The 11370-nt window shown below is 30.0% G+C and overlaps 1 protein-coding gene across 2 annotated transcripts in view; it reads right to left on the reverse strand.

Moving 5' to 3' along the window:
* LOC139496206 (parathyroid hormone/parathyroid hormone-related peptide receptor-like) overlaps nucleotides 1-2576 on the reverse strand; it is an 80729-nt gene extending 78153 nt beyond the window's left edge. The window contains exon 1 of one of the 2 annotated variants that reach the window (XM_071284678.1): nucleotides 2408-2576. The gene's annotated coding sequence lies outside the window, so the exon portion shown is untranslated. Of the gene's footprint in view, nucleotides 1-807; nucleotides 996-2407 lie in introns of those variants that run through there. The other variant, XM_071284677.1, reaches the window with a different exon arrangement.
* Between the last annotated feature and the right edge of the window lie 8794 nt (nucleotides 2577-11370).

Here is an 11370-nt window from a genome sequence, read left to right on the forward strand (position 1 = left end):
ATAAAAAATATTAAAAGACCAATTGAAGTACGAAGTTGTGAAGAGCATTGAAGACACGATATGCCGAAAGGTTTTGACAAATACGGCGAAGTAAGTCTATTCCTGGGTCGAAAAATGCTTAGTATTGGGATAAGAAGGGTGGATGGGTTTGAGAATGAGGGATGGATTTTGAAATTAATCTCCAGTATACATGGAAAATAATCGTATCTACGTATATTCTAGTCATCGCACTATGTGTTAATTTAAATATCAGCAAAAGAATTACCGCTCCCGCAGATTTGTTACGTTTTGATAAATGCATACATGTTTAAAAAATGAATTAAAATGAATTGATTGATTGGTTAACTCCAATAGAAAATATTTTAAGAATGTTCATGATTATATCAAATTAGATGTCACTGGGAAAAAAATAGTATATTGAATAGGGACGGTAATTAAGACCAAGAGTAGGTCACCTTATTGTCCCTTGAAGAGTTGTTGCGATAGAATATCACCCAGCACTTTGAAAAGGAGAAGGACACTACACACGTTTGGATTGATACATGTAAAATGTATATGCATTTATCATATTTGAGACTCTTTAGGGGGACACTTTGTCTCCACCATAAATACATACTCTAAACATTGAAAAAAATAAAAGCTATGGTAAATTACTACCTCATAAATTATTATATTCAAGATAATGATGTGTTGGTTTTGTACCGTTTGTTTTAATCTTTTTACATTTTATAAACCTGAATACACACAAAACTTTACATTCAAGATATAAGTACATATTAAGGTCAATCTATTTCAACAATTGCCTACCTTGAGAACGCACTCCTCCAAAGTAACAAAACGATCACAAGATAAATAGATAGATTGTAATTTAATACAATAACTTGTCGCACAAGGAAGGATGTTATCGTAATTTTGTTTGAAGTTAATTTTGAACATGCACTTTGTACAATTGATCCAAAAAGGAAACTATATACGCACGCAATTAATGCAAGACTATTTTTTAACAAATTTGTACATTTATTTATAGTAACTATATAAAGGAGTGAGTGATGTTGTAATTATTTTTTTTACCTAACAAACCATAAACAAATATAAGAAATATAAATTCTTGTTGTATCTTATTACTGACTTTTAAGGTGTCCTTCTTCATTTCATGGTGTTTTAATTTAGGTATTTCCCATAAATATAAGTTTTGTATTCGAGGCTTAAATTTCTATTTTCTTTTTTATATTTGGTATGACCTTGATTAATATTTCAGGTTTATATAAACATTGAGTTAAACGGGTGAAGCTTTTGAAGAAAGGGTAACATTTAAGAATTTATATAATAATTTTTTTTATATAAGCTGAAATCTCTATATTTTTTTTAATTTTAGATGATATATTAATTATAATTTTGAATAATTGTTATATTATAAATGTGTTTATATCTTAGATTTGGTTTATGAGAATAAAAAGATATAAAAAAGAACTTATTTGAATTCGTTCGTTTTGTTGGGTTTGATCAATTTATTTCTGTAGGTATTTTTTTTTTTTATAATTATTACTAATCCGTGTTGTTCAATTTATATAGGTTTCTGGTTACAAGTTTTGTAAAAACAGTTTTTCTTTATTTTCTATTTTCTGTTGTTTTTCATCAAATGATTTTGATTCCCCCTCAATATCTTTCTATATGTTAACCGTATATCAAATATAAAATAGAAGCATAGACAGATTTTGTGGGGAAATTTTGGTTGATTATAAAATGAATAATTGAAGCATGACTTGAGCGGACTCCCTCTTAGGGCCCTTATTAAAATTTCTAAATCGGTCTAATTAAAACAAGATTGATTGTTTTAACAGGCGATTTCAGATATTGCAGTGACAATATTAAACAGTCGATCAATGTTTTTTTCTGTCTTACAATTGTTGCAAGGTTGTTCTTTAATCCTGTAAATACTGTCTGGTAACTATTGTTTCCATTCATTATACTTGACTGAATTAAAAGCTCAAGTCTGGTTTTCTTTCAATTTGAAACAACTTTTGGATAACAATCATAATAGCAAAAGGTTAATGGGTTAACTTAGCATCTGTCCTGGTTGTATTAAGGGAAGACAATAAATGACAGATTTTCCACTGTGTTAAACATGTCTAATTTTAATAAACATTACGGAAAGAAGCAACAAATTACTTTCCCGTCAACACAGATTACCAAGTCTTTAAGAAAGCTGATTGACGGATTTCTTCAATTAACCTTAAGTATCAGGCTATTAAACAAATTATATAATTGTTAACAGGTGCTTGTGATGTTGATAGTTAAGTTCGCATCTGGTTAGCTTTGAAGAAAATTTATTTGTAGTTTTAATTAAGTTATTTGAAGAGAAAACAGATGTAATTGATACATTTCACTATTATCAACAGGTACTTACGAATAAATTATCCCCACCTGAAATCTCCAGCAAAACGATGTAAATTATACAAAAATCCAACTTAAATACGTCAATTATTAACTGTTAACACAGTGCATATTTACAAGATAAACAGTTCAGGTATAAATCGTTGTTTGTATGGTATTTAATCATCATTGTTTTGGACTACAGACGTATATGTATCGAAGGACTTTTAAATTGAGAAAAAAGAAAAATGTTATTTCTTATCTTCGAACTATTTTTAAAAAGTCATCAACAAAAAATGAAATAAAATTGATTACAATTATTTTTGAAGGGGTGTAATGTTTTTATCATTTTCCATTGACTTTGTAAAGCTCCCCGAAAAGAAAAGAAAATCAGAAGTGTATAGTCGGCGCTTTATCTGTCCGTACTTTCCTCCACTTCTTCTGTATGGTATGTTCGAAGAAATATATATATAAGTAACATTGTTTTTTGTTTGATTCTTTGTGTGTGCTTTAATTAAAATCTGTAATTATATGTTGTTCATTTCTTGTAATTAGAATATTTGTGTTATGAAATAAAGAGAATCAATCAATCAATACTGTAAATACAAGCGTCAATTATCTATTATACTGCAATCAGCTATTTTACTATACAGATAAAGCTATACGTATAAACGTTAGCTTTATATGTCAATGACCTCAACTCACCTATAAGCCCCGCCTACTTACAACGTCACGTCACAACCATGACAACGTGTAGTAACAATGGTCAAACTTTTATGAATTTAAACCTGTTATGTCTTCAAATTGGTAATTTATATACCATGTTTATCAAATGTTATTAATTAAATTCAGTTTCCCTTTCTAATTCCTTAAATTGTCAATGCTTACCGCCTAGACTACGCTCATAGGGAAATACTCCAAAATGGTACCCCAAGGGGGAAATTCCAAACACTTTTTTAATAATATTTGTTTCATATTTTTATTATTTTTTATTTTTTTTTATCGATTTCAGTATAAAAACAATATACGTATAGTGTCTTGAAATATGAAATTTATTTGTATTCGGCACGAAACGGGAAAATGCGAGGTAGAACCTCGCATTTTCCTGTTTCTAAGCCTCATACAAATAAATTTCATATTTCAAGACACTATACGTATATTGTTTAAGTAGACTCTATTGTTGTCCATCGGCCAAAATTCTTACTATATATTCAAGATCTCTTACTGACGTTGTTTATCATCTTAACAACGTGTTATATTGTTCTTTCATTTGTTTTTGTTCTATTATCAGTATTACTTTTACTGTTTGGTTTGTTTTCTGTGATATCCATTTGATGTGGCTCGGTACTTATACATCCCGTCAATGTGTTTGTATTATCTTTCATTTTTACTGGTGTGTTTTTGTGTTTCCTTTATTCTTATAAAGTGACTCTGTACTTGACTGTCATACAAGTGAGAGATTTAGCGCTATAAAACCAGGTTTTAAACCATCATTTTCTACATTTGATAATGCCTGTACCAAGTCAGGAATATGACAGTTGTTGTCCATTCTTTTGATCTGTTTTGTCATTTGATTTTGCCATTTGATAAGGGTTTTTCCGATTGAATTTCCCTCGGAGTTCATTATTTTTGCGATTTTACCTTTAACAACGCCAACCATCCATCAAATTTTACAATGCGAAAAGTTTCTTTTTTGGTACAATCAAACACTTCAAAAATACGGTGTTTCACAAATATTGGAACTTTAAAACAATTTCCCTATATAATCTAAATGGAAAACATAAGAAAACCTTGAAACGTCAAACTGCTGGAATAATGCTCTCCAAATTAATGCATTACAGAAGACATCACCTAGATATTTAGATGTAAAGTGTATTAGAATTGGAAAACCGGCTTTCCACTACACTACATAGCAACCTTCAATTGTAGATGCTTGGAACGGTATTTTCTAAAGTAAGTGATGACCAGAACATATACATTGCAAGTTGATACACATGCATTAAGGACAAATGAAATTTCTCCAACATGTGAATTCTACAACCAATAATTATAAGACCTTCCTCATATGTTTACTACCAGCTCAGTGTTCAGTGAGACAAGAAAAAAAACTTCACGCCAATCGAAGTTTATTTGGCCTTTAAATTTTTTTATTGGAGCATCACTGATGAGTCTTTGTAGACGAAACAAGCGTCTAGTCCAATAGTGCAAGTATAAAAATCATGGTATATATGATGAGTTTATTTATATTGTCAAAATTTTTAAGAGAAAGGAAATGGAAAAAGACCTTTATAGATAGATATAAAATCAGTCCTTGTTGTAGACAGTACAAACTTCACCCAGTTTCGCAGTGACAACAGACTCAAAATAGAGAACTACAACCATTAACATAGAAATATGTGTTACAAAATGCATATTCCAAGATTAAATTTGCTGGGACTGTATTAGCTGTTGACAATTATCACTCGTCCTCCGGAAGTTTAAAGTTAATATCAGATTTATGCAACTGTCCATTGCATGTTTAAAAAATAATTCACGAGGGCTTGAATATTCAAGCCCCCATGAATTATTTTGATTCTAATAGGACAAATACGGCAATTCTTTTAGACTGAAGGGCTCTAGATGGAGGCAAATATTTGCCGATCCCATATATAAACGCACAGTTAAATTGGCATAAAAGAACAGAGCAAACCGAATAAGTGACATGCTCAAACTATTTACAATAACGTATTTAGATAATTGTGGATGCATTTATATGATAATTAACTTATATGTCTTATATGTATTAACAAAAATGGCTTATATCATATTTTAGCATCGTTTGTTTACGTTTCCTAGTTATGATGATTTTCGGTTTCACATACTTGTTTTTCCCGTAAAATGCTTATAATCTGACGTCATCGTTCTATGACGTCGGGTAGCTCATTTATAAAAAAAATGCATATGACGTGCGAGTACGACCGGAACAGCCCAAACACTATATTCATATTTTACCACGGGTGTTTACTCAAAGCGTTTAAAGGACGTCCTGTTAGAATTATTTTCATACAAGTGACAGGCTAAGCGTTATAAAACCAGGTTCAATCCACTATTTTCTACATAAGAAAATGCTTGTACTATGTTAGGAATATGACAGTTGTTGTCCATTCGTGTGATGTGTTTTATCTTTTGATTTTGCCATTTCGTTAGGGTCTTTCTGTTTTGAATTTTCCTCGGAGTTCAGTATTCTTGTGATTTTACTTTTTATAACATTGTGTATATACTATATGCCTTCCTTGGACCATGATTTCGTGTATGAAAATATTACATTCTTTTCTTTACTTTTCTGTCGGTATACAAATTATGAAATGCTCCAATTGCAACATGACTATAGTTATGGTACAATTTAGTTCACTGTAATGTTTTCAATTAAAATAAAGTTTGACAGACTTCAAATTATACAAATATAGGCATCATATTCTTTAAACGGGAACTAGGTTACTCTTATGCAACTTGTAAGTTCAATATTACAAAACATAGTGATTAGACCAAAAAATACAGCATCTACGTTACACTTTTTGCCAATTTTAACTGAAGAATCAGGTGTGATTAAAAAGTTCTGCATACAGAACATTACGGTTTTGTCTTTCTTCAATTCATCATTATACATATCTATCTTAATGTATGATGAAAGTTTTCGATATTACTTGTGAAAGTGGTATCAAAGGAACTTTAATCACTTCCTGCCTCGATTAACTACCGTTTAATATGTCTCAACAGATTTATAGATTAGTAAAAATGAATGATTAATGTACTAATAGTTAAATTTTTAACATTGTGTCTTTTTTTATTTACCAAAGATAAATTAGTTGTATAAAAATTAATATTTTACATAATTGTGGAAGTTGATTTTTTTTCAACGAGATTGCAAAGCACTTAAAGTCATATTGGCTTGAAAATCAAGCGGAATATAACGATCATCATACATTTTAAGATACACAATTTAGGGAATCTTCTGATGAAAGTTTCAATTAGTCATTGGTTGAATGTAAAGTGATCTTATAAGATATTGGTGATTTGTATTTGAAAAGATGCAGATATCCATACTATCGACAAAGAACTTCCATTCCACTTATATATGACCACAATTATAATGGTAAATTATCGCCAAAAAAAAGTTTATTCCAAAATGAAAATACTCGAATTTTTTATCTGTAATTCTAAAATCAATTTGAATTTATGATTTTATCCATTCTCTTATTCATTTGATTATAAGCATTCATGAATTTTGAATTTAAGTACATTCAGGGTACTTGATACCAACATGTGATGCAATACACAGATGAATCATAGACCTCGTTTTTTTTATTCATTTGTATGTGCTTACAAAAATCAGTTATACATTTTCTTTTTAAAAAATGCAATACATTAATATGCAAAAACTTTTTATTTATATCTTCTTATGTTGGGATCAAATCACGAATTATAAACATAACAAATGATAGAAATATTCCAACAAAATATCGCGTATCACATTCCTGCTATTTCAGTAGAAAATCACAATAAAGTTCACTCCGTGGGGTAAACAGTAAATTGTAAAATATCATCCCTCAACAGGCAGGAAAATGATATTACTAATTATTCATAAAAAAAATCATTTGTCATAGAATTAGTTAATATTCATTAAAGTGTAACAGTATATCGTTTTGGGGTTTTGTTCATGTCTGAGGGTCAGGATGAGATTTGCAGCATAAAGAATAATAGACCAAATTTAAAGAAAAAGAATATAGAAAAATGGACCACAAAAATTTGAATAATGGGATAAAATATAAAGAATAAAGTATAATGGGGAAAACGTATAGATAACAGAGAAAAATAAACTTAGAAATTATAAAATACAGAAAAAATACACTCGCCCACAAAAATGTAGACCCTCATTCGTGTAGCGACCATGCAGGGTTATTATTGTCTTATAAATGATAAAAACGCATCAATTTCGTGTTAGAAATTGTATCCAATATTTGCATGAATAACATATCAATCTTAAAGTTTATCCACTTAACAAAACAATCTTGAAGTTTATCCACTTAACAAAATGAAAGACATGTTGAAATCAAGCAAGCAGTTAACACCGTGTACAATTACTTGACCCCATTAACCAACACCTTCTTTATACGAAATTCAATATTTAAATGTAATTCCGTCTGATAACTGGTAGATAATAAATAACGATGTATGCATATGTTTGCCTTGTTCATTTGAACTCATGAAATTAAATTAGCAAAAACTTCATTTATCAATTTAAGAAAATTTATGATAAAATCCATTGACTGGCCTGTGAAGTTATAAACAAAAAATAGTTAAATACTTCAATCCTTTCAATTGTATTGCTAAATTTTGAAACACGTGTAATTTTTGTACTATTTTGTTAAAACAAAAAGAAATGTGATAAAACTTAGATTTCATTAACATGTCCAAATTACTGTACTTGACTTATGTTACAAAATTTCTTCAAAGCAGTTAACCAACATTTACATCTTTGTACAGTCATTTACAAAAAGTAAAATAAAAAAAATACCGAACTCCGAGAAAATTTCGAAACTGAAAGTCCATATTTAGTAAATGGCAAAATCAAAAGTTTAAACACATCAAACGAAATGTTAACAACTGTCATATTCCTGACTTGTAAGGTACAAACATGGTTTAATAGTTTCTTCTCACTTGTATTAAGAAATAGCAAGGCCCGAATCCCGATCCTGTGTCGAAACAATTATGTTAAAATACTGTAAAAATAATATGGTTTACAAAAATGGGTGAATGATACCAGAGGGACTTTCAAACGCATAGATCGAAGATAAAATGTTACGACATCGATGCTAAATGTTCATAAAAGGACTATACACTGAGTCTTAATCTATCATGTTGAACCGCGGTAATTATTTATTATAGAACATATTTTATAGAAAATGACTATCATTGCTGTTTTTTCATTACAAAACTGTTAGATTACTCTTGTAACATTAAAATTGAGAAAGGAAATGGGGAATGTGTCAAAGCGACAACAACCCGACCATAGAGCAGACAACAGCCGAAGGCCACCAATGGGTCTTCAATGTAGCGAGAATTCTCGCACCCGTAGGTGTCCTTCTGCTGGCCCCTAAAAATATGTATACTAGTACAGTGATAATGGACGTCATACTAAACTCCGAATTATACACAAGAAATTAGAATGTATTGCAGAGGTTTTCCCGCGTTGGTGGTGTTTATGGTGTTTTGTGAGATCATAAGTGTTATATTTATTCTAAATTGCAACTATCAACGTCATTTAACTGACTATTTAAGCGCAAATAACTTCGTAAAGAGAAGCTTAAGATTCCAAAGGGATATACAAACACTAATGTCGAGAACTACCTGACATAGTGAAAAATTTAGATTTTTTTATTCTTACTTTGTCAGGTTGCTTTCGATTTATGTGTTTACAAAACACTAAACCACAAATCCGCTTGAAAGTCTACTTCGGAAGTTCATATTTTAGGGAAAGGAAACAGTATTTTGAATGTATACGTCGTCATTTGCGAAACAAAATTTTCATAAAGGTTGATTTTCCATTTGGAATCCTTGAATTAATTGCTTCTTTGTAAGCAGTAATCATATATCAAGGAGACCAGGATATATATTTGACAAATTAGACAACAAATAAGTTGATTGTTTTGATTTATACACGTGTACGTTTTGGAAAATTTGATTTTGATGTCATTGATTAAATGTGTACTATATTTACGAAAATCGTGTCTGTCGTTCCAAATCTAATTTTAGTGTCTTTCATATATTTCGGAGTTTAGTATGACTGAAGTAGTTCATTTTTTTGTTTAGAGACCAGCTGAAGCACGCCACCCGGTGCGTTTTTTCTTCGCCGTGTTGCAGACTAATTGGTTGTCTTTGGCTGTTTTGTGCTCTTTGGTCGGTTGAACTTGTTGTCTCTTTGACATATTCCCCATTTCCATTCTCAATTGTATGGTATCTATGTTGGGTTTTAATAGAGTTAAAACCGTATATACACGGGGGGGGGGGGGGTCACCAAACGTCGCGCATTGTAAACCACTTTGCAATTAGTTTTATTTAATGAACAATGTTTTTATATAAAACTCATCTGTATACCGGCTTAATTTTCTTGTACTTGGTGAATTGCTAACACGAGTTTTCTAAAAGTATTTTAAATCTAAATTTTAGAAGTTCAAGGATTCTTATTTTTTTGTTATATAACATCGTATTTGAAAGCAGTATATACACTAATGGTCCGACTGAGGTTTCACTTATAAACTGTTTATTGTAAAATATTCCATTTAATCGTTAGACCACGAAGGGTTGCTTCCCCTGACTCACTCATGAAACAAAATAATGTATACACTATTGTTATATTTTAATAACCAATTATATTGTATAAGAAAGGTTGTTTGTAGCTTGAGTCTTTTCTCCAATACCTTTAATTGAATTGTATTGATTGAATTATAAAATCTATAAATTGCATTTATTCTCATTATACAATTAAAAACAATCAAATAGACGTTGCAAACATTTATCCATTCAGAACTACCCCTTTGGCGTTAAAGACTTATAGATAAAGTTATAACTATACTTTTGTTATTCGGTCACTGCGTGTAGTTAGTTTATGAGTATTAACTCGGAGAACGTTAAACTTTGTCTTTAAGCAAGACTAAACAAAAAAATATGTTGGACGAATTCCCAAGATAGTTTTTTTCGTAAAAGAGGGACGAAAGATACCAGCGGGACAGTCAAACTCATAAATCGAAAATAAACTGACAACGGCAAGGCTAAAAATTAAAAAAGACAAACAGACAAACAATAGTACACATTTTCCTTAACTGTCATGATGTTGATCTAAAGAGTCTGCTCTAAAGTACAACATCAAAACATCTCCTAGGAACCACTGTTGTAGCATTATAGCATATACTACTCCTCATTCGTTTCCATGTATAACTGATTAATCTTTTATATAAATGATTTAATATTGTCTGCTATAGTGCATGCATTCTATAGATTTGTAGAGATTGGTATTGGGTCATTAATCCTGCACAGGAAAGATTAATCTAATGTCGTATTAGCTTGCAGAACTTTTGATCGTTACTGTGCATCGTGTTCATATGCATAGTTAACTTTATAATTTCATTTTGACTAATGATTGCCTTTTTGACAGAAAAGTGGGCGAAATTACAATTGGGTTATGAAATAATAGTTTTGGATCATAAGTGTGACAGAGGGAAGATCCGTTTTCTTTTGTTTTAGATTTTACAGTTTTAAATATTATTATTAGATATCATGTTTTTAATGAATAGTTAACTGTATAATTTATTTTGAGTATTTATTAAATCAAACCGTGCGAAATGTTAAATTGATTTTACAAAATAAAGTTTTCTTTATAATTAAGGAATCATCATGTTATAAAAGGGGATTAATCTGTATATTTTATATGGAATGAATACTATACTTTTTTTAAAATATGATTTTTTAGACCATTCCCATTGTATGTATTCTTATTTTCTTTCGCGTGGTACTCTCTTTTTATGTAATCGACAATGTTTAGAGGCGATTTCAATAAGGCAAGCAGTATGTCAGCAGGTTAAATTATACATCATTAATACTAATAATTTTTATTCAATAAAATATCAAGCATATTTATAATTACAATACACAATATATACGATACATAAAGACATACTAACACATAATATGGTAAAATATATTGGCATTTTAAGAGTGCAATAACTCTTTATAATACCAAATAATGTCATCCTCAAATAAATAAACCCAAGTTGTAGTTCCTAAATATATAACACCTGGTATGCTAATGAAAGTACAAACAATTGTAAATTACTAGTCAAATTATTAGTATTCTTAAAAGAACTATGTACATTATGTTAAAGGTTACGATAGAAGATACACAAAACTGCAGGGAAAATTGAAACGTAACGATTACCAAACAACCAATCATTAATTTTAAAT

The sequence above is a fragment of the Mytilus edulis genome, chromosome 11, assembly GCF_963676685.1.
Source record: "Mytilus edulis chromosome 11, xbMytEdul2.2, whole genome shotgun sequence".
Lineage (NCBI taxonomy): Eukaryota > Metazoa > Mollusca > Bivalvia > Mytilida > Mytilidae > Mytilus > Mytilus edulis.